Genomic DNA, 20499 nt, shown 5'->3' with positions numbered 1-20499 from the left:
CACTGACAGACGTGTGTCCGGGGCCAAAACCTGCCCCACCCCCTAAAAACCCAGGGACTCTAGACATTCCTCCATAACCCCTAAGTATATCTATTATACCGACATCAAGCTCACCTCCACCCATCCCCAACAAACCAACGCACAGTGAGGCCTGAGAAGTTCCACAAACACCCCGATTATGGGCCCCGAATAGTAAAGAAGCCCCCTTCGGCCCCACCAAAAACCACCAACCAAGCCAAAGCTTGACATTCTCTATCAGTCCCGGGTTTCCACAACTACACCAAAACGCAGGACCCAAGTAAGTGCTTCCCCACCAAAACACACCCGAGCATATATGGCCCTAGGCGTGCCTCCACCGCCCCCCCCCCCAAGGGATGTTTGTTATTTGGCCCTGGCTGAACTCATCCCCACACCCAAATAAACTCAGATGCACGCTGGAGCTCCCCCTCGTAAATTGTTTGGCTCTGAATATATCCACCCCCTTCAAAAATGAAAAGTTGTGGAGTTCCATGTCACTCGTCCCAGTCGGGAAAGGAGGTTCCGCGCAGCGCCCAGCAACTCAGGGATTCAGGGCTGGCTGAGCGTCACCCTACTCCCCCGCCCCAAATGTGCCCCCCCCCCCACACACACACCTCCTAACATGGAACCCCCCAACCCGCGGGCCTGAGCCGCCGCACTCCCCATTCTAGCCTTGTCCCAGACCCTAGGCCCTCCCTGTCCCCATTTGGAAGGATCTCTCGGGGCCAAGGACGGGGGCCGGCTTCGGTCACCGGGGCCGGCGGGACCCGTCCAGCCAGCCCTCGGCCCCGGCCGTTCTTCGCCAAAACTACACTTCCCAGAATCCCCGCAGGCACCGCCCCCCGTGGGGGCCAACGCAGCAGCTTCTGGTTCCCGCGGTTGATTCACTAGGACAATGGCTATTGCAACGACAGCCTACGCATAAAATACCCGTGAGTGAAACAGGCACTGGCTTCTGTGCAAAATCGCTCCTCCTCTGCCCGCTCTCCGGAGAAACTACACTCCCCAGAAGCTACTGCGGCAGCTCTGTACACGACTTCCCGATCCAGATCCTCGGTGGGAGGGCGGGGGTCTTCGCCTCTCGAGGCATTTTGGTTTGGCTACCGGCCCGGGTTTTTGCATTTCAGCTTTGTTTGCTTTCCTCCCGGGACAGAGCTGAACTCCCTAGCCTTAGGCTCTGTGACATACACACCACCCTCTGTGAGCGCTGTCAAATGTAACAAATGGTATAGCCACTTTGGAAGACAGCTGCCGGTTGTTTATAAAACTAAACATACTCTTAACCATATGATCCAGCAAATGTGGTCCTTGGTGATGTGATGTGGACCTGGAGCGAGCTCTCAAGAAAGAATTCTTGAGAGGTTTGGGGTGCAAAAAAGTGCTTTCATTATAGCACAGGGACACAACCCATGGGCTGAAAGAGCTGCACTGTGCTTGTGAGGAGGGATTGATTGTATAGTTTTAAGTTGGGGGGTGGGGAGAGATAAAGGAAGTCTCTATAGAGATTTACATTTGTTAAAGAAGACTTACAGGATCCTGGAGGTCCAGAGAATGCCAAGCTAAGTTTGCTTGTTACTTCTAGCAAAGCATGAAAAAAGGCAGTTGTGAGTTCCTTGAGGAATGCCATACTTTGCCTGTCTCGGGTATTTATCGATGGGCTGCAAGTAGTAAGGAAATTTAATTTTATCTACATTTCTTTCGCCTTCGTTCTCCTCATCGGTTATGACACTTATAAAAATGAGCTCAGAATCACATACCAATTTTCAATAAATTTTCAAATGTAGTCAAAAGCACTCAAAAGATTTCTTATTGTGACACGGAGGAATTAGAAAAAACCAAAGCAGGATTTGTATCAACAACCCCATAATCACACACTATGTTAAAAAATCCTTTTCATTGAGAGTTAAAGTGCACCAAGAGTCTAAGAGTATTTGTGAAATCAGCTCAGAATCACTTATTATTCTCCAAGGAACATTCAAAAGTCTTCCAAAAGACAGAAGTATTCAAAAGCACTGAAACTCCTTTTTTTTTTTTCTTGTTAAAATTAACTACCGCTGACTACATAACTAGATAAATAGTGACAACTTCAGACACGTGCATCTTCTGGAGCCTCTCTTTTACATTCTCTAGTTTTCTAATTATATCTAGTTAGGTAGTTCCGGATTATCTTGTTATTTCTACTAGTGCTAGTTCTCACTAATTATATTAACAAGGAATAAATTATAGTTAAGAGGAATATATGATTCAGAGGTTCTTTGCTGAACCTGTTGCTTTGACTTTGACCATAGATATGGATTCCAACTTTAGATTGTGAGGGTCAATATGAGGGTGAGAGGCAGGGTCAGGGTGGTAGGGTCAGAGTGAGCATTACACGATCAGGAAGATGATCCCTATGGGTCATGGTGAGGATCAGAGTAAGGGTCAGTGGTCAAGGGTCAGTGGTCCTGTGAGGGGGCAGGGAGAGCCAGACTCAGGGTATTTTAAGGGTCAAGGTCAGAGTCAGAATGAAGGTAAGTGTACAAGTGTGAAGGTGATGGAGTGAGGATGTGGGTCAGGGTGAATGAGGGTGAGAGTTACAGTGAGGGTCAGGGATAGGGTTTGGGAAAGGGTCAGACTGAGTGTTTGGTTCAGGTCAGAATCAAGATGAGGATGAAGGTCAGGGTCATGGAGAGGTTACGGGTATGGTTTAGGGTGAAGGTGAGGTCAGAGTGAGGTCCAGGGTCATTGTTAGAGTCAGGCTGGGGTGGGGGGCAGGGTCAGTGTTTGACTTAGGATAAGATAGATCACAACAAGGGTCAGGTCAGAGGGAGAACGGAAGCAGAGTGTGAGGGTCAATGTCAGGACTCTCAACGGGGAGAGTGAGATCAAGGTCAATGTCAGGATAAACACCTGTTTGAAGAATAAATTTAGAACGAGGATGAGTAAGAAGGGGAGGGGAGGGTCTTGTTTAGAGTCCAGGAAAAGGCCAAGGTGCAGCTGAGGGTCAGGGTGAGAATGAGTGTGAAAGTCAAAGTCGAGTGTGAGTCGGGTCCCAGTATGAGGCTTAGGGACAGATTTAGGGGGAGAGTCAGGATCAGGGTCATGGTGATGTTCAGAATCAAAGTGAGAGGGGGCAGAGGAGTAGGAGGTTCAGGGTCAGGATGAATATGGTAGTGAGATTGAGTCTGAGCATATCGTTCATGATCAGTGTTAGCGTCATGGTCAAGGTCATAGTTAGGGTTAGGATGAGAATGACTGTCAGGGTCAAAATGAGAGTCCGGTTCAGTGTGCAGCTCGGGGTCAGGGTCTGGGTCTAAACATGCTCTAACTCACAATAAGAAATTTCATTTGAGGGGCGCCTGGGTGGCGCCGTCGGTTAAGCGTCCGACTTCAGCCGGGTCACGATCTCGCGGTCCGTGAGTTCGAGCCCCGCGTCGGGCTCTGGGCTGATGGCTCGGAGCCTGGAGCCTGCTTCCGATTCTGTGTCTCCCTCTCTCTCTGCCCCTCCCCCGTTCATGCTCTGTCTCTGTCCCAAAAATAAATAAAAAACGTTGAAAAAAAAATTAAAAAAAAAAGAAATTTCATTTGAAATATTACTGGACCTGAACCTGGACCTTAATTGGAAGTGTGGTTTCCTGCCTGTTTTCAATTATTCTGCTTATTTTATACCGATTTTATCTAAATCATCATAGGAAGTTAGCTTAGATAGGAATGCACTCAGGTTCAGGAAGGGAGATGTAGCCTCTGGGTCATCAGGTCACCGCTGCGGCCAAAACTGAGACTCAGACTCTGCAAGGGGAAACGTGGACCTAGCCAGCAGGGCATGTGGTGGGGACTCTGCCTCTGTGTGGAAAAGTAGGATCTCAGCCTCTGTTATGGGGAGCTGGATCTTAACTCCTCAAATGGAAGATGGAGACTTAGCTCCTGGAGCCGAAATCTGGACTGTCTCTGGAGGGGAAAGCAAGGGCATAGCTGCTGGTGGTCTCACACCAAACTGTTTATTTCTGGAGAAAAGAGAGGCCTTTATGCCAGACCTGAAGAGCCCCTCCCAGTGAGTGAGAGAAGCAGGAAATTTTAAGCTTGTTCGCACATGTAAAGTTTACAAAGTACTTACGAAGCTTACAAGATTTGTTTGAAATGAATGAGTGGTTTCAAGCTTGATTTCACATAAACTCTTAGCTACACTCTAAGTTACTCTAAGAATGTCCTTTTAAGAATGCTCGAGTGTCTCTTGTGTTAATATCAACTGTTACATTTGCATTCTCTTTAAGGGGCAATAAGAAGTTTCATTTGAAATGAATGAGTGATTTGGAACTTGATTTCACTGAAAGTGCTTAGAATTGAATATATTTAGTCTAATTCCTTCTAACAAGGTAGATTAAGGAATAATGACATAGTCCCTAATACCGCTTCCACTTCTCTAAATTGGTTTTAACTCATTTTTGCTTTCACACCATTAGAAGTTTCCTTAGAGGGGAATGTCTGATTCTGAGCTTGTTTACAGAAAAATTGCTTGTTTGTACACATAGTTTAGTTTCATCTTTCTTTTCACTAACTCAACATGTTACTTTTGATTTACTTTACCTGTAAATGTGTGATGTGACACTGTTTTTACTTAACCTACTTAATTTGCTCTAATTTGCCCTAAGAACTTTTGAGGTGATGGTGTGTTTCTGAGTTTATTTGCACATCAAAAATTCTTATATAGCCCTTTAAAGCTTCTACATTTGGAGCGCCTGGGTGGCTCAGTCAATTAAGCATCTGACTTCAGCTCAGGTCATGATCTCATAGTCTGTGAGTTTGAGACCCCTGTTGGGCTCTGCGGACAGCTTGGAGCCTACTTCAGCTTCTGTGTCTCCCTCTCTCTCTCTGCCCCTCCCCTTCTCACGCTCTCTCTCTCTCTCTCTCTCTCAAAAATAAACATTAAAAAAATTTAAAGCATGGGGCGCCTGGGTGGCTCAGTCGGTTAAGCGTCCGACTTCGGCTCAGGTCATGATCTCACAGTTTGTGGGTTCGAGCCCCGCGTCGGGCTCTGTGCTGACAGCTCAGAGCCTGGAGCCTGTTTCAGATTCTGTGTCTCCCTCTCTCTCTGACCCTCCCCCGTTCATGCTCTGTCTCTCTCTGTCTCAAAAATAAATAAACGTTAAAAAAATTTTTTAAAAAATTTAAAGCTCATATATTTTATCACAAATGAATGATTTTGAGCTTGATTTCACAAAGATGCAATTTGTTCTAATTTTCCATAGGAAGTTATGTTTAAGAATACTGCTTAGATTTATCTTAATTTGCTCTAACTTGCAATAAGATATTTAGTTTGAGATCTATCTTTCTGGGCCAATTTGTTAATTTGTCTTTCTGAGCTAATGTGCCCTAGCTCCCGATAAGAAGTCAATATAGCTTAGTCTTAATTTTAACATGAACTGTTTAGTTACATTTTCATCTGCTCTAACTCACAATAAGAAGTGACTTCTGGGGCACCTGCGTGGCTCAGTCGATCAAGCGGCTCTTGATTTTGGTTCAGGTCCTGATCTCACAGTTTGTGAGTTTGAGTCCCGCCTAGGCTATGAGCTTACAGCCCTGAGCCTGCTTCAGATCTTCTGTCTCCCTCTCTCTGCCCTTCCCAACCTGTGCTCGCTGTCTCTCAAAAATAAATAAATGTTAAAAGTTAAAAAAAAAAATTCTTTTAATAAAAAAAGAAGTGACTTTTACTACAAAAACACAAATCTGGTTCTGCCTGTCTACATCAGACTTGCAACGTCCTGGTGAACACCTGTCCTGCCTTCTTATGTCACAACCAAAGCCGTAGTAAAATGTTGATTTTAGTCATCCACATAATTTGTTGCCGTTCCAGGCTCTTCCTTTGTTTTCCTATGAATTCTAAGGAAAATATATTTGGGAAACTGAAGTTCTTTGGGAATGCCTACTAACCTAACGCAGAAATCTTTAGCCAAAAAAAATAATCACTGACGACAGCAGCTAATGTTACTCTCAATCTCTACTAATGCCGATTATCCTACCATGTTGAGAAATTCTAATATTGAGAATAAAAAATAGGGGCGCCTGGGTGGCTCAGTCGGTTAAGCCTCGAACCCTGGCTCAGGTCACGATCTCATGGTGTGTGAGTTCAAGCCCCATGATGGGCCCTGTGCTGACAACTCAGAGCCTGGAGCCTGCTCCGAATTCTGTGTCTCCCTTTCTCTGCCCCTCCCCTGCTCACGCTCTCTCTCTGCCTCTCTCTCTCAAATATAAGCATTTAAAAAAAAATTTTTTTAAGAATAAAAAATAAAAAGCTACTTTTGAGATCAAAGATCTGGGCCTCTTAAATTCTATGTTAAAATTTACTTTTACAATTTAAAAGTAGCCTCTTTTAAAACTATATTTTAAATGCGATTCCTCTAAAGTTGCTCTAACTCATAACAAATGCTGACCTTGGCAAAGAACGGTGCGATTTTGAGGTTGTTTTCACACATGCCGGTTAGTATCTACCCGGGCGGCAGCTCACTCAGTCTTCCAAGGCCCCTGCGCGGGGCTGGTTCTGGTCCTGGCTGCAGGGTCTGTCCCCACTGCCCGCCCCTGACACTGAACCCCGGGTTTGTGCAATCACCAAGTCCCGGCCTGGTCGACAGGGGGCGCCGACGGACCAGCCAGGACCAAGCACCTGTGTGCAGTTTCCCTGGCCGATTTTTCTAGTCTGGGGGCGGATGGGTGAGCGCCTGGATCCGCAGGGAAGGCACCATGAGGGTGGAAGGCACCAGGGGGCATGGGAGGAGCGTGAGCGGTTTTCGGGGTGGGGGCACCTGGCTTACAGCCGTCCTGAGAGGCCAACTTCCCCGTTCTGGATCCAGAAACTGAGTCCCTCACTCAAAGTCTACCTGAATCCCGCCGGCCACTCCCACCCAATGCTCTCCTCTCCCTTCAGGGGCTCTGGCCCCACTGTTCCCTCAGGAGTCCCAAATTGTTCACCCCAGAAGCAGAATCCAGAATTGTTGACCCAAGGTGCAAGTCCCCACCTTCGGCTCCAGAGACTGAGATCAAGGACCCACAGACAATTAAAACAAACTTCAAAAAAAAAAAAAAAAAAAAATGAGGACTCACAAGAGTTTACCAAGTGACTAAGGGAGATAAATGGTGTCCCTGACAAACATTTGCACCTCAACGGAAGTCCTCTGCATCCTTTCCGGCTTTCTTTGTCGTGACCCATGCAGCCCCTGGTCTGGTGGTTTCGCAGGGATCTTAAAAGCGGGGATTTCCTGCTCAGTGTAAGTGCTTTTTCTCCACCCCAAATTGTGCAGAATTACCCTGACATTCTAGTGTATCCAATGAGCCCTGTCTCGCTAAGAAGAGGGGGCTCTCCAAACAGAGCAGCAGAAGAAAACATCTGTGGGATGGGGGAATTCTTGTGGCAGAGGTGGCCAAGGATCTTCAAGCTGTTCGGTTGTCCCTGTTGAGGGTTTCCTGCCCAGAGCTCTGCTATAACCTCAATCGGTGACCCGCAGACTGCTGGTGAAGATAATCGCACACCACGGTCAGGGTTTGGTGCTGATCTGTGGAATAGAGTAGAAACCACCACCCCACAGAGCCAAAGGAGCCGGAGGGACCACAGCAGAGGCCAGACAGAGGTGGGGCAGTAACGGGGTGAGGTTGACCCTCCTGCCACTGTGATCACACCTCAGTGAAGCAGTTCCACACATTAAAGAGCTCTGTGGCAGGTGCACAGAGGAGCAGAGGAAAAGGGGCTGGTCTGTGCCCTGATAACAAGTGGGGCCCGAGATGCACCTCAGGCCCACGCATTGTGGCTGTGAGCCAGGTGACGGTGAGCAGGCACCCCAGAGACCCCTCTGAACTCTTCAGAGAGGGAGACACAGAATCCGAAGCAGGCTCCAGGCTCTGAGCTGTCAGCACAGAGCTCGATGCAGGGCTCGAACTCGTGAACCATGAGATCATGACCCAAGCCAAAGTTGGAAGCTTAATCGACTGAGTCACTCAGGCCCCCTGATGTGTGTGTGTGTGTGTGTGTGTGTGTGTGTGTGTGTATGTATGTATATATATATATATATATATTTGGGGTTTTTGTAACTAGAGAGATAAGTTAACAAGATGGCCCAAGAAGCTTCCACATTAACAAAAGCTTTGGATATAAAAGCACCACTGGCTTTAGATGCCTTGTGACTTTTAGTTGAAATTATACGTTATTTTTGTTGTTGTCATACTGGATTTTAGGGTTTTATTTCTCGGATCAGGCCGCTCCCAGTGAAAGAGAATTACTACAGGGCTCACCATCCTCAACCCTAGCAAGATAAATGTTCACCATCCTGGTGAGATATTCAGAGCAAACCACTCCAATGTTTATTTATGTTGGGTTGAAGGTCCAACAAATGTAACTCAAGTAGTAAGTAGCTAAAGCCAGAGAACTCTGTTGGGAAACATCGTTCCAAGTCATATTTTTATTTTTTATTTATTTTTTAATGTTTTTATTTATTTTTTGAGAGAGAGAGAGAGAGAGCATCAGTAGGGGAGGGGCAGAGACAGAGGGAGACAGAGGATCCAAAGCGGGCTCTACGCTGACAGGCTGACAGCAGTGAGCCCAGTGTGTCCAAGGCTCTACCACAAATCCTGAGGGCATCGTCCTTCAGAGTTGTGCCCCAGGCAGAAAGGACAGTAGCAAAGGAAAATTATAGTCCTGGAAGGAGAGCGAGTTGCATTATTGGGTTGGAATGGGGACTGAAATGCAGAGACAGAGGGGACCTGGAAAGGCCCAGAGCTCTCTGGCCTTAAATGGCACAACAGGGAGTCTGGATTTCATCTTGAGGCCATGGGGTTCCAAGGCAGGTTTTAAAGCAGGGTCAACTTCTGCTTTAGGGGCTCCCCTGGCTGCCGTCCAGGAGAGAGACTGAAGGGGCAAGACCAGAAGCCAGGTGCCCGGGCGGGGGGGTGGGGGGGGCAGACGCAAGGACCTTTGGAAGGAACGATATGATATGGTGTGGTCCAGACTTTTCCTGAGAGGTGAAGAGTGTGCCTGATAAAAGCCTGGCCCAGGTGTGAGGCCGCCTTCCCCCTTTCCCTGGGGAATGTGGGGACACATTACTTATCTCAGCCTCACTTTCCCCATCTGTAAAGAAGGAGAAGGAGAAGAAGAAGAAGAAGAAGAAGAAGAAGAAGAAGAAGGAGGAGGAGGAGGAGGAGGAGGAGGAGGAGGAGGAGGTAATGAGATGATCTGCCTTAGATGGTTGTGGTAATGATTAAATAAATCATTGAGAGCTTGGCACATGCCTGGCAGAAAGGAGTAGAGAGATCTTTCTGAGAGCTCCTGGCCAGGACAGAGCACATGGCCCTGTGCAACACATGCGTGGCATGAATAAGAGTTATAAAATATTTAAATTTTTTTTACATTTTTATTTATTTTTGAGAGACAGAGAGAGACAGAGCACAAGTAGGGGAGGGGCAGACAGGGAATGAGACACAGAATCCGAAGCAGGCTCCAGGCTCTGAGCTGTCAGCACAGAGCCCGACATGGGCTCGAACTCACAAACTGTGAGATCATGACCTGAGCCGAAGTTGGACGCTCAACCGACTGAGCCACTCAGGCGCCCCGAGTTATAAAATATGTTAAAGTCTAGATTGTCTGATATAAGTATGGCTACTCCGGTTTTCTTTTGTTGACCATTAGCATGATAGATGGTTCTCCATCCCCTTATTTTCAGTCTGAAGGTGCCTTTAGGTCTAAAGTCAGTCTCTTGTAAACAGCATATAGATGGGTCTTGTTTTCTTTTCCATTCTATTACCCTATGTCTTTTGATTGGAGCATTGAGTCCATCGGCGTTTAGAGTGAGTACTGAAAGATATGAATTTATTGCCATTGTGATGTTGTAGAGCTGGAGTTTCTGGTGGTGTTCTCTGGTCCTTTCTAATCTTTTTTGCTTTTGATATATATATATATTTTTTTTTTCATCTTTTCTCCCCTCAGAGAGTCCCCCTGAAAATTTCTTGCAGGGCTGGTTTAGTGGTCACAAACTCCTTTAATTTTTGTTTGTCTGGGAAACTTTTGGTCTCTCCTTCTATTTTGAATGATAGCCTTGCTGGATAAAGAATTCTTGGCTGCATATTTTTCTGATTCAGCACACTGAATATATCCTGCCACTCCTTTCTGGCCTGCCAAGTTTCTGTGGATAGGTCTGCTGCAAACCTGATCTGTCTTCCCTTGTAGGTCAGGGACTTTTTTTCCCTTGCTGCTTTCATGATTCTCTCCTTGCCTGAGTATTTTGTGAATTTGACTATGATATGCCTTGTGGATGGTCAGTTTTTGTTGAATCTAATGGGTGTCCTCTGTGCTTCCTGGATTTTGATGTCTGTGTCTTTCCCCAGGTTAAGAAAGTTTTCCGCTGTGATTTGCTCACATACCCCTTCTACCCCTATTTCTCTCTCTTCCTCTTCTGGGACCCCTATGGTTCTGATGTTGTTCCTTTTTAACGAGTCACTGATTTCTCTAATTCTTAAATTGTGCTCTTTTACCTTAATCTCCCTCTTTTTTTTTGCTTCATTATTCTCTGTAAGTTTGTCCTCTATATTGCTGATTTTCTGTTCTGCTTTGTCCATCCTTTGCCACCCCCGCATCCATCCGTGATTGCAGCTCAGTTATAGCATTTTTAATTTCATTCTAGTTTTTACTTCTTTTATCTCTGCAGGAAGGGATTCTAATCTATTTCTGACTCCAGCTAGTATTCTTATTATCGTGATTCTAAATTCTGGTTCAGGGGCGCCTGGGTGGCTCAGTCGGTTAAGCCTCCGACTTCAGCTCAGGTCACGATCTCGCGGTCCGTGAGTTCGAGCCCCGCGTTGGGCTCTGTGCTTACTGCTCAGAACCTGGAGCCTGTTTCCGATTCTGTGTCTCCCTCTCTCTCTGACCCTCCCCCGTTCATGCTCTGTCTCTCCCTGTCTCAAAAATAAATAAAACGTTAAAAAAAAATTTTTTTAATAAAAAATAAAAAAAAATAAATTCTGGCTCAGACATCTTGCTTGTATCTGTGTTGGTTATATCCCTGGCTGTCGTTTCCTTGGGTTCTTTCTTTTAGGGTGAATTCCTTCATTTTGTTATTTTGAAGGGAGAAAAGGAATTAATGAGGTAGAAAAATTGAAATTAAAAAAATTAAAATTAAAAAATGTTAAAATTAAAAAACTAAACAGACACACACACACACACACACACAAATCGAATAAATGATGCTAGATCCTAGATGTGTTTTAGTCTGGGTGTTGAAAGTGGTTTGACATATTAGAGAAAAAAAACGGGGGGGGCAAGAAAAAAAGGCAATCGGTTGAGAATTTGAAAAAATGAATACACTGAAGTAGACTAAAATGAGATGATGGGAGTAAAATAGAATTTGAAAAAATATACACAATAGTAAAGAATATAGTAGAAAAAGTTAAAGAAAAATATTTTAATAAAAATTAAAAATAAAAATGAATTTTTTCTTTTTCTGTATTCAAGAAAAAGAAAAGAAACAAAAAAGAGAAAAAAAGGAAAAAAGCAAATACACTGCAGTAGACTAAATGAAATGATGGAAGTAAAATAGAATTTGGAAAAAAACTTACATAAAAGCCAAAAATATAGTAATAAAATTAAATAAAAATATTTTAATAGAAATTGAAAGTAAAAATGAAGTTTTTCACTTTCTGCATTCAAGAAAAAGAAAAGAAACGAAAAAGAGAAAAAAAGAAAAAGAAAAAAAGGAAATCGTTTGAAAATTTGAAAAGGTGAATACACTGAAGTAGACTAAAATGAGATGATGGAAGTAAAATAGAATTTGAAAAAATTTACACGAGAGTAAAAAATATAGTAATAAAATTTTAAAAATATATTTTTAATAAAAATTGAAAATAAAAATGCATTTTTTCTCTTTCTATATTCAAGAAAAGAAGTGTAAAGGAGAAAAAGAAAGAAAGAAAATTGAATAGATAGACCTGCTAACATATTGAAGTAGGACTGAAATTACTTCGTTTTCCCCTAGAAGTCAGACTATGAAGCGCTTTATAGTCCATAAACTAAGCCGGCAGTGTGACTTGTGTTCTTGAAGAACAAGGTTGGCCCAGTTGGGAGTGGCTCAGTGTAATGGCTCCGATCTCCACTAGATGGCGCTGCTAGCATACTGGGGTGGAGTGTTGTGGCACTCGTAGGTGCGTATGCGCATGCGCGGGAGTGGTGAAAATGGCACCACCCAGCTACCCGGTCTGTCCTCCTGGATCACCAATGGCGCACCCGTCCTCCATTCTCAGCTCTCATCCCCTACCTGCTCCTTCACTCTCCGTGACCAGGCCCCAGGCAGTACCTCTCTCCCGAGTTTTTTCTCGGATGCGGCTGTTTTCCCCGGCCCCTCACTTCCGACAGACTGTGGCTTTGACCCGTTCCACCCCTCTGTGGGAGGGTCTCACCGAACAATGGCCAAATGTCAGCTGCACCAGGAATGCTTGCTGGATCCTGCTGCTGCCGGTGCCCCGAGTCGACAGCCAGGTGCCAGCCCGCTCCAGAAAAAGTTTGCGAGATAGTGTAGCAGCAGCTTTTCAGGGATTATGGAAAATCACAACACACATCTGGCACCAGGCTTCACCCTTAACAACCTTGTTCCAGCACCAGCGAATGTGGCCGTTTTCTGGGGTCTGCTGGGACCAGGTGGCTTCCACAGTGTCTATCAAATGTCCTTCCAGCAGTGGAACCGCTTTTCCCCGTGTGGCCCGAGAGCCTCCCGGACCCCACTCTGCTGCTGGGGATTCACTTTTCCCACCAGAGCACTGCCAGGTATGGAGCTGCAGAGTTGCAGCCTTTGAGCTCCCCTTGTTTACAGTCTTAATGGAATTTAAACCCTCTCCTTTCTCCTTTCTCCCTTTTCAGTTTAGTCCCTGCGGCTGTTTCCAACTTTCCACTTTCTTGCTTTTGGGGAGAGGTGCTTTTCCCGTATTCTCCCCCGCCCCCAGTCTCCGTCCTCTCTCCGCCCGCAAAAGCACCTCCCTTCCTGCGCCTTCTAGCTCCCCAAGTTCACCTCTCCGCACCGCGTACCTGCTGAATTCTGTGGTTCAGGTTGTGCAGATTGTTGTGTTAATCCTCCAATCAGTTTTCTAGGTGTGTGGGATGGTTTAGTGTTGCTCTGGCTGGATTTCATGGACGCGAGAGGCACAAAAAACTTCCATGCTGTTCCGCCATCTTGGCTCCTCCCCCCCTAGAGTTATAAAATGTTAATGTCATCTCTTTTTGTCACCCCTTGAGCAAGTAGCTCAACCCCAGGTCCCTGGGCCTCACAAACCCTGTTGGCTTTCCCCGTCCCCTGCTGCTGTGGGTGGACCCTTTGGAGATGAGGACAGAGTGACCTTGCTCCCTTCCTCAGGGCAGAGTGACGCCTGCACGTGTGTTTACTTCAGCAAGCCTGGAACTGATATTTACGTGGTGTGCCACGAATAAAGCAAAATACTCCGTGTTCGGTGTGACTCCCAAACCTGGACTTGGAATTCCGTAACAATAGTTGTCATAGGTTTTGTTGTGAGAATTTCTGAATTCCCAGCTTCCCCCTTCAGATGCCAAGGCCTCACCCGCCCACCTGAGACGGCAGAGACGGCCCCTCGAGGGTAGGGGTCTCCGCTTTATTCACTGATCATCCCCCCCGTGCCTAGAACTGGGTCTAGCCCTGGTGCCTGCTCGGCATTCTCTGGGGGAAACAGAAAAGTGATGTGTTCCCTGGTGTAGACAGGCCAGGTGCTGGAACGCGAGGGAATTCCCCTGCAGGAGTGAAGGTAATGTAGAAAGCCTTTCCCCCTCAGACCCCAGAGAACCAGGAAGGGCTGAGAGGGTCCTCACTCATTAAGAGAGGCGGGCAGGCAAGCTGGGAGCCCCCTCAGCCACAGGGATTGCCTGGCTGGGAGAGAGGCTGGCTGTAGTCACTCCAGGGCCCTGGGGCTGCAGTGTGGAGGCCAGAGAGTACAAGAGTCCCCTCACTGTCCTGGAATCCTGGGGCTGGGGAGAGGCCAGGTGACAAAGAGAAAGATTTAAAGCCTGAGGTGAAGCGTGTGCGTTTCAGATGCTCCCTCACGCGATGGTTCTTTGGCCCTTCCCTTCACCAAGGTGGCCAGGCGACAGGCCCTCCTGATAAGTAAATAACAAGGTCTAGCAACAGGATTATAATTGTCCTAATTTCGAAGTAGTGATAGGCATACATGGAACTTTGAGATTCCCCCCCACAGCTTAACGTGCTGAGAAAATGTCTATGACTTCCACTGGGGGGACAAAACTCACGCGTTTTTGTTTTTGTTTTTTTTTTTTTTAATTTTTTTTTTCAACGTTTTTTATTTATTTTTGGGACAGAGAGAGACAGAGCATGAACGGGGGAGGGGCAGAGAGAGAGGGAGACACAGAATCGGAAACAGGCTCCAGGCTCCGAGCCATCAGCCCAGAGCCTGACGCGGGGCTCGAACTCACGAACCGCGAGATCATGACCTGGCTGAAGTCGGACGCTTAACCGACTGCGCCACCCAGGCGCCCCAAAACTCACGCGTTTTTGAGGGAAATGCTGAATTTCAGTTGAAGACAAGGAAAAATGAAATTGTTATGTTTCCCCTCTTTTCTGCCCCCGGGGATGCCAGGTTAAGAACCCAACACCCTAGGGCCTGTGGCTTCCTGCCAGAGGATCAGTCTGAACCTCTGGTTTGCAAAGCAGCCAGATGTGCCCTTTTGCAAGGCGGGCAACAGTGGGAAGAGTGGCTGAGCAAGTGACAGGTGGCAGGAGCGGGAATCGTTCATCAGAGGGGCCCGGGGACTCGGCATCAGGATTCAGAGAGTAGATTTCTTGGGCGCTGCCCCGACCTACTGATTCTAATGCCCAGTGTCAGTCCTGGGAATCTGCACTTTAACCTCTTTATTTTTGAGACAGAGAGAGACAGAGCATGAACGGGGGAGGCTCAGAGAGAAGGAGACACAGAATCTGAATCAGGCTCCAGGCTCCGAGCTGTCAGCACAGAGCCCGACGCGGGGCTTGAACTCACGGACCGAGAGATCATCACCTGAGCCGAAGTCAGACGCTTAACCGACTGAGCCACCCTGGCGCCCCAGGGAACCTGCGTTTTAAACAGAAGGCCTGGTGATAATTTTCACCAACATCCCACAACTTTCCTGGTGCCTTGTCCCTATTAGGGACTCCGGATAGAGGGAAAGGGCCCTGGGATGCTCTTCACATCCCCCATGGCCAGAGTGCAGGTGGCGTCAGAGCTGGGAGGTGAGCTGGCAGCTCCTGGCCCCTCCAGGGCCCCTCCGTGTGTAAGTGATGCCTGAAACGTGAGGCCACACTGCCCCTCTGCTGGGAAACCTGAGCGGAGGAGTGTGTGGCCGGATTGAAGGGCTGGGAACTCCCCGCCTCCTTCCTCACCTCTCTCCCGACCTTCACCCACCTCCAGTTCAATCTCGAACAAGCCAAGAGGCCCCGGCTGCCATCAGGGCCCAGAAAGGAAGCCCGGCCACCATGAGGGCAGGAGAGCGCCCCAGGCTGAATGAAGGTGCACGTGGGCCAGCCATCGGTGTGAGCCAGCGTGGGGGCTGAGGCGCTCCTCTGACCATGAGCCGCCAGCTGAAGAGCCTGGGGGAGGAAGGTGAGTGGTCCCCAGCTCCGAAGGGCCCACCCACCGCGTTCCAGAGCAGCAGCAGCAAACCAGGGGAGCAAAGGGGGTCTCTTGAGGCACAGGGACCAGGCTTGAGCCCAGGGTCTGCCACTTGCCTGCTGAATGGCCCTAATCTGGATATCCAGCCTCTCCCAGCCTCACCCATGAGATGGACGAAGGCAACTTGCTCCCAGGCAGGACCATCGAAGGGACTGCCAAGGGCACATGTAAAGTGCCCTGCACGGTGCTGGTGTTGGCAGAACCCTGAGACCCCAGCAGGGGTCTCAGTCTGCTGCTCTCTTGGTTAGAATCACCTTTCCTCAGCAATCCCCTCAGCAAATTTCTCTATCTGTCTGTCTGTCTGTCTGGGGCGGGGTGGATGGGGGATGCGGGGATGTTCTGACCTCGTGTCCGCTCCAGGGTGTCAGAGATATGTCAGGACTGGGGATGCTTGTTAGTAAAATTATCGGGGCCAGGTCGTCATCTGGGGCAGTGGGGACCGGCTGAGGGCTCCCCCACAGCAGAATGGGGGTGATCCAGGGAGGGGGATGCCCAGAGGTCGGCCATCTGTCATGCTTCATCTCTTCCAGCAGGCAGTGGGGTGAGAGGACAGGTGAGGAGCGGCTCTCCAGGCACAGGTGAGGTGGGGTGATGCCTGAGTTGGGGTGTATGTGAGATGGGGTGATGCGTTCCTGGTCTGGCCGACACCCAGCGTTCTCTTCCACCCTCCCTTCCCCTCCCCCCTCCCTTGTAAGGACCCCTGGGGGCGGGGCGGGGGTGGGGGGAGTGGGGAGGCAGGTGCTTTCATTGGGGAAGGGACGGGATGCTGCGCAGAGAGGCCCTGCCCGCAGCCCAGAGTTAGGGACACTGAGTCGAGCCTCAGGAAGCAGTGACCATTTAGCAGGGAAGCACCGTCCAGGCAGCGGGTTGGTCGTGGAGCCAGGACTCACACCCAGGCCGCCTGACTCCAGACAGCACGCTTGTCACCTCCACAAAGTACCAGCGGTAGTGGGGTTAGGCCACCTTCCCATCAGGAATGCAGCCACAGCTCTTCTGTGAGCCGGGGAAGGCTATACCCAAAGTGGGGTCACCTGCTCCAGGAGGAGCTGGAGGAAGCCATCAGCAGGAGAGAGGACCCTTCGAGGCCATGAGGAGGGCAGAGGCCATACTCACAGGTCAGGCATCCTACGCTTCGGGTCATGAGACGTGTTGTGGATGTTATGATGCCATTTTCTCTTTCTTGAATCCCCCCGATAAGCGAGGAAGCAGAATTGCAGGAAAGGATGGACTTCTGGGGTGAGGGTGGAAGAGATTCCGCCAGCCAGTTCTGAGGGGGAGGGACTCGTCTGGGCCCCCACCCAGGCACACTGGACTGGCTCGGACGAACTGGCCAGCATCCACCTCGTCTGTCTCCTTTGCCAAGCCCTTCCCTCTTGTCACCCTCTGCTTCCCCACAGCCAGGGGCCCGAGTCCCGTCATGACAAGTCGGGGGGTGTGGGGGGGAGGGGAAGAACCCAAGAGCAAGGCTTGTGCAAAAGCCAGGACCCTGGGCAGGAGGGAGGGGCCAGGGTACCACCACTGGCATCTCAGCCCTCCTTTCTGCCCCCAGAGCTCCAGAGCTGCCCCTTGGCCACTGTCTGTCCTCCCTACCCCACCCACCATCCAGTCATTATTTCCCTCCAGACATGGGGTTGTCCCCATTAGACAGACGTTAGAAATTAGGCAGGCATTAGAAATTAGGCAGGCGTTAGAAATTGTGCCTGCGTGTGGCTGGATGAGAAACCCCTTCCCCACAGAAGGGTCAGCTCTCTTGGCGATGGTTGTCTAGGTGTAGGATGCACAGATCTGTTTCTCCACATCCCATTCTCCTTGCCCATGTCCCTCCTACACCCAGCCTGGCTCCCCTCTGCCCCAGCTGAGGGGGCTGGCCTTGGTGTCATGGGTGGGCACATGGCCCTCAAGCAGGACTGAGATGGAAAGTCATTTTGCCTAAAACACAAACATTTTCCTACTGAAATATGCCACTCACCGCCCCCCCCCTTGCCATGCACCCTTCTCCCATAAAAAAGAGGAAATGAATTTTCATTTCAGGGGTCCAGATGGTTAAGGAATACAGCAAAGTTAAATATTGGGAATCCATTAGGTTAACTGAAGCCCGATTACATAAAGATTTTCATTTTAAATCTCCTCTGGAGTCACCTCTGACGGGACCTGATAGCCTATTCCTTCAGCTTCTAGGATGTTGAGGGGGGAAAATGTCTGAGAATACAAAGCTATTTTCTCAAAATAATGACAATCTGTCATTCTGTTAGTCGAAGAGGAGGGTCAGAACTCTCCTACCTTCCAGATCCTTCGGTAAACGTATTTAACGGTGAAAATCACCGAGCTGGAGGGTGAGCCAGACCCTGCTGGGCCTTCCAGCTTCTCCTCAGCCAATTTTCACTTTGGATCAGGTCCATGCGCCTGAGGAGGCCTGTTACGAGTGAGGGAGTACATGCTGGGGCTTGGAGGTCTTCCTAAGGTAGCAGCTGCTTTTCTGGCTCCTAAATTATTCATTGTGTGGAGTCCATGGAACACTGGCTGTAAAGAAAAACTAAAAAAGTAGAAGAGGCTTGGGGAAGATTGAGGAGCAAATTCTGACTTGCTTTCCACATTCCGTATGGATTTCGTTCAGTTGGGAAATAACATTACAACAGGAGTTACAGCCTGTAAAAAATGCATGAACCCTTGACTTTCATCCATAGCATTTGAAAAAATGCTTGGTATAGCTCATTACCAGAAAGAAAACCATTTGTTAGCTGATTGAGGACACACAGAGCTCAGAAGAAGATGCAGACGTATATCGACATTTTTACCCAGTTCTTTCAAGCAACATGCAGCTTGTGTCGGATGGGACCCAGGAGACCTGATGCACACACTCTCTGCTCTTCTGTCCTCTCTGAGAGCATAGCTCAGTTCTAGAACTCTTCTAAAGAGTCACAGCTGCAGTAACACACACTTTCTCACACTCGCTCCTGGTCTTTGGACAGGGTGGCTTAGTTTCTGGCTCCACCTCCCCACCCCCCCACCCCCATGATGGGGGCCGAAACCTTCCAGAGCCATGCGGAAGAACATCTACAGGACAAACCCATCTCTCACTGGCTGATACTGACCTGCTTCCTAATTTGGATGAGTTACCATTACACTTAAATAATCTTGCGTTCACATTTTCTGACCGAACCCCTTTTCCTATAGGAGGGGAGTCAGAGAAGAAAGAGATCAGGGCAGGAGGGAACCAAGAAAACCTATCCGGCCACACATATGATCACCTGTCTTTGCATCTAGAAACAACGCTCATTGCTTTTCAATGAGCTGACACCAGTTACCTCGTGCCATAATCGCAACAATGAGAAACCGAGTCCCAAAGATTGTTAATGGTGGAGTCAGACCCTTGCTCGGTGCCTTTTCTTGCCTTCACAGTGAACATGCTCATGGGGCCTGCCCTGCAGTGACCGGGACCCGGTGTCCCAACCCCACAACAGTTTCATCAGTGCTTCTAGCAACATTCTCTGATGCAGACCACATCCTGCAAAACAGGCTCCAGTATCACACCCTCACCCTCCAGATTTCAACCCAGCTGCCCCATGGGTACAGCTCTCTGGGCAACCTCCCCTGTGCGAACTCCCCACCCCAGCAACCAGATTATAGCCCAGACTCTGCCCTGCCTTGCTCACCCATGCATCAGACCTCTTGGCATTTCCACTGGAGCCCCTCCATTCCCTGTTTCCTCCGCCTAGAATCCCCCCACCTTGCTAGCACCGCCACTCCCTTCTCCCCTTCTTCTCTTGGCAAAATCCTGTTCATTCTTCCAGAATCAGAGTGAACATCAGTTCTTTGCTAAGTATTTCCAATCATCCCAGTTATACTTTATCACTCTCTCTCTCTCTCTTTATTTCCATGACTTTTTTTTTTTTTTGGCCTACCATATTTATTCCTTCTTTCTAAAAACAAAATGTGTTTATCTAACTTGTTGTCAAAAACCGGCTTCCTAAATATCACCAACACAACCTATTGATAAGATAATGCTGCTTTATTGCTTATAGCGAGAAAAGCTTTGGAGGGCCTCAGGAAAGGGAAGGGAAGGTCAGAATTTACTGAAAATTGAAAGTTTGATTTCAGGCAGGACTTTCAAAGTGGGGGCTAGATTGGAATTGGATGAGAATTCTAATACAAGAGTCAACAATAAATGGCAAGGTCAGGATTTTGAGGCAAAGCATTCAAAGAATCTTTGGGTGCAAATTTTTGGTGATGCTTTCCATTGAAGAGTTGATGAGTCTTTGGGAAAATCCTGCAATGACCAATCAAGCCATTTGCCTGGGGGAGGAGACTCTTGGAAAAAAATAAAGTCATGCTAATGAAGACAGAGGTATAACACAAAGTCATCTTACTGAGGACCCTAAGGTGTAGTTTTGGGTTCTCTGTGTCTGGGCGGAGTGTGGGATAGATGGTTTCTGTTCTCAGTGGGTCCTTGTGGTCATTATTCAGCCCAAACTGAAGGTCAGACCATCAATATCTGAGAACATCAATCCAGATCTTCACCACTGTTTGAGGTATCATAATTGCATGTCAATCACCTGTGGATAGTTGTTTCAACCTCCCAGTTTCTGGGGATAGTTGTTTCAACCTGTGTGTCAGGTTTTCCAGTTCTTTCTTCTGCATGACCTTTTGTTGAATCATTTGATGCATAGCAGGTATGCAACAGCATTTAAAACTCTGGAGATCACACATCTGAACACCGGTACACAGACAAATACAAAGAGAAGGATTATGGCCAGAGTTTGCATAGTTCACTTTTCAGCCAGGAGCCAAGAATGCCCAGACTAAATAAAATAA

Source organism: Neofelis nebulosa, chromosome 9 (genome assembly GCF_028018385.1).
Source record: "Neofelis nebulosa isolate mNeoNeb1 chromosome 9, mNeoNeb1.pri, whole genome shotgun sequence".
NCBI classification, from domain to species: Eukaryota; Metazoa; Chordata; class Mammalia; order Carnivora; family Felidae; genus Neofelis; species Neofelis nebulosa.
This window is presented reverse-complemented; position numbering follows the sequence as displayed.